This window comes from Cyphomyrmex costatus, unplaced genomic scaffold (assembly GCF_001594065.2).
Source record: "Cyphomyrmex costatus isolate MS0001 unplaced genomic scaffold, Ccosl1.0 scaffold1248, whole genome shotgun sequence".
Taxonomy (NCBI): Eukaryota; Metazoa; Arthropoda; class Insecta; order Hymenoptera; family Formicidae; genus Cyphomyrmex; species Cyphomyrmex costatus.
Window position 1 is genome coordinate 13,980 of NW_017275227.1, and position 4,428 is coordinate 18,407.

Genomic DNA, 4,428 nt, shown 5'->3' on the forward strand with positions numbered 1-4,428 from the left:
CAATTCTCGTGAAAATGTTTCTTATCTTTATTATTGTATTTTATTACATCGAGATCGAGAATTAGCAGCGCGAAGTGTTTTTACATAAAAAATTTTTCTATTTAAATAAATTTTTTAAAGAAGAATTTAAGTCACTTGGTTTCGAATAGGAAGATCTTTTAATAAGAATACAAAGGCATATACTTAGGTTTCATTGTACGAAGATAAAGATAGAACCACATGGGTTTTACTTTTTAATTTAGAAGAATTTAAATAATAGTACTCTATGGATTCACTTAAAGATTAAAGGTACCACTTGTGTTTTACTTTTTAATTTGGTAGAATTTAACTTGGCGCCGACTGTTGATATCAAATCTTGTACACAAATGATAAATGTCATTAAAATTAAGTAAGTAATAAGGTAGAGTAACTTGTCGTCGATTATTGATATCAAATCTTTTATACAAATGATACATGTCATTGATTTAAGTAAATAATAAGGATAATACCACGTAGGTTTTTAAAGATTAGAATTTAACTTGGCGCCGACTATTGATATCAAATCTTTTATACAAATGATACATGTCATTAGAATTAAGTAAATAAGGATAATATCACGTAGGTTTTTAAAGATGGTTCTACTAAATAGCAAATGTGATTGGTCAGTTTCACAGTTGATTAAGTAATTGACGTTGGTGAAACTGGCCCAAATGGTTTTTGACGAGCAGCACTCACTCTTAGCGCTTTTTTTACCTTTTTTTTAAAAAAAGGTAAGTTTATATATACATACAAGTGATACATGTCATTAGAATTAAATGAGTGTAAGGATGGTACCTCTTAGATCTTTAGAGATAGAATTTTTAAAGACTAGTTAATTAAATTTATGGGATAAGGTAGAATTTAACTTGGCGCCGACTATTGATATCAAAACTTTTATACAAATGATACATGTCATTAAATTTAAGTAAATAAGGATATCACGTAGGTTTTTAAAAAAGATGGTTCTACTAAACAGCAAATGTGATTAGTCAGTTTTACTGTCGATTAAGTAATTGGCGTTGGTGAAACTGGCCGAAATGTTTTTTGACCAGTAGCACCCACTCTTAGCACTTTTTTACCTTTTTTTTTTAAAAAAAGGTAAGTTTATAAAGATAGTACCAAATGGGTTTTACGTTTTAATTTAGTAGAATTTAAATAATAGTATGGTTTTTTACATGGGTTTTTAAAAATATAAGAATAGTAGCACATGGGTTTTTAAAGACAGTAGAATTTAACTTGGCGCCGACTATTGATATCAGATCTTTTATACAAATAATATATGTCATTATATGAGGACAAAGATAGTACTACATGGGTTTTACTATTTATTTATTTTAAGAAGAATTAAACCATTTGGATTGAAATAGAAAGATCTTTCAATAAGATTGTACTAACCGTACTGAATTCTTAGCACTCCACTCAGCGCATTGACTGCTTCTCTTTCGACCTGAGGCAGTTGATGCGTCTGATGCGTTCATGCGGTCTATGCGCATGATTTGTAATTCGGAACGAGCAACGAGTACCGACAATACAACAATGAACGGACGAATATTTGCGATTTGCGATGGTACAGCGATTACAGCAATTGCATGATTTCCCGGTCTTATTAGAGGATAAAAATAAAGTATTAACTTTATTTTTAAATGAAGAGGATATGGCGAATGTATGCCAAGATAAAATTAATAGTATTATTCAACAAAAATTGAAAGAGCGAAGTAAGAGTCAGAAATAAATTACATTTAAAATAATATTAAAATGTTAACATATTTACAATAGAAATTAGTATATTATGTAATAAGTGCGCGAAGATAACTTTACCGCACTAGCGACGAACGCTGCGCACGAGTCGCCGCAGGCGACAAGTGCGCTTGCGTTCGATGCAAGTGCGGTAACGTCGCGCACGAATTGCTTACGATATTTTATGCAATTCTGTGCGCAAAGTGTGCCTTCGCGCACTAATTTTAATGTCGAGAAGTTCATTTTACGGGGTTGGTATGCGTGAAGTAGTTAGTCGTGCGCGAAATTCCACAGTGAGTTTCTAATGGAAATTTTTCGGTATTTATAAACTGATATGCAAAAAATGTGGGCACTATCGTTCACTTCATTATCCACTTCGCGCACGACTCATCACTTCGCGCACGACTAACTACTTCACGCATACCAACCCCGTAAAATGAACTTCTCGACATTAAAATTAGTGCGCGAAGGCACACTTTGCGCACAGAATTGCATAAATTACAAAAATTGCTTAACAATTGTTACGCGCAGCATGTTTTTAATTTTAAGTAACGGGCATAACGTTTTTAATTTTAAGTAATTTTTTGTAATATTTCTATTGTAAATATGTTAACATTTTAATATTATTTTAAATGTAATTTACTTCTGACTTTTACTTCGCCCTTTTAATTTATGTTGAATATTGTTAAATTAAGTGTCCTTGAATATTTTCATCAAAATTAATGACATATTATTTTACCTTGATTTATTTAATATATAGATTAGACGTTATATTAATTAGGAATTACGCGATCGACGTAATCTATAATTTTTTCAACTCCAATTTGTTTTCCACGTGATTTATCTACTGTTAATAGAAAAAATATTTTTTGCATACCTCACTTAGAGATATGCCTTCGACTTCATTTTCACTATCGCTCGAATTGGAACTCTCTCTCTCTCTCTGTCATCGGAACTTTCATTATTTTTCTTTAAAAGTATTAAAGAAGAAATTACAATTATTAGAAATTGTTTATTGACGTCTTGTACAGCGTCCATCTTGAACTCGCATAGAATGCATAGGAAATCGTTCCGAATAACTAAAGCACTTCATGCGCTTTGACTAAACGGAACGATTTTAAAGCTTACGCACCAGTAATGCGGTATACGCGCTTCATGCGTAACTCGGAAAGCACCCACTGTCTTTTCCCTACCTTAGCGAGGTAGGGAGAAATAGTCACTCTCGAAGTGGTTCGGGTGTGTTTTCGAACGCAACAATCGAAAGTCCATCGAGAGTATCGAAGTATTTTCGAACGATCCTCGGGAGGATCGAGGCACTCAGGTAATGTTTTCGAACGCGGCCCAAACATTTATCTTATTATATCATCTTTTCTTGTTATTTTAGTAAAATCTTATACAAATATATTGTTTATCTGTGATATTTTATATTATCTAAAATAAATGATGTGTACTTTGAGGCATAATGGCGCACTAATACATGGGGCACAATGGTACACACTAGAGATCCTCAAGTAAGAGATGCGTGATCTGAAATCACTACTGGATTGGTTGATGGCGACGTCGCAAGAATATGGCGCAACCAATGGCGCAATCGTATTATAATCCTACTTACAAGTATGACACACAAGTTTGACATACAAGCACATACAAGTATAACACACATATGACACACACATGACACGAAGGTCGCCATGTTCTTGCGAATGCTCAGAAGTTCGCGCATCTCTTATTTGAAGATCTCACAGTGGCTGCCGCCGCGGCGCCGTGGCGCTATCCGCTGTGACATGATTGAGGTTAGCTTTGACTATATACAAATGGACTAGCTGCCAGTAGAGATCCTATAATAAGAGTTTGGCAAAAGCGGGCCCAACTTCTGATTGGTTCTCTACCTTGGTCCATTCGGTATTCTTCGGATAGCTTTGTACATTGTAGGAAAACGAGTTCGAAGAGTAGAAAGAGACCGATAGCGTAATACGAGAAAGAAAGCAATATCTGTTATCTCCTTCTATCCGCCATCTTTGGTCCGCTTTGGCCAAACTCTGATTATTATAGGATCTCTAGCTGCCAGTAACCAATTTCAGACGTGTCCTCAAGTTGGAAACTTAGGCTCCGCCCCGAAGAGTGATTTTCTGCGGGAGTAGGGAGTTTTGACTATATATGCACGGTTCTGTCCAGTGTTGTACATAGATGATTTTAAAATTAGCTAGATAAAGATAAGATGAAAATTTGGAAATTTATCTTAGATAAGATAAAGATGATTACATTTAAATTAATCTAGATAATATAGATAAATTTATCTGACAATTCATTTGAAAAATTCCAGATAATTTTTTATTTTTAAGACTATTTATAAATTAAAAATCAGTTTTTAATCAAAATAATTAAAAAATATTAAATTTTACAATTTTAATATGTAATACTTCGTTTGTCTCTTACAATGTCTCTCACAATTTTCAAAAAAATAATGAAGAATCACATAAAAATTCTATACAGTCCTTTTCCTCTATATTAGTTGCATGAAAGCAAGCATGTCATAATCATTGCGGTTATGAATAATACGTTGTATTATGAATAATAGTGTACCTTATAATATTGATAATAACATTCTTTTAAACATAGTGAAAGACATAGGTCAAAAACTTTTTTCGATTTCGGATTAGTGTCGTCCATGAA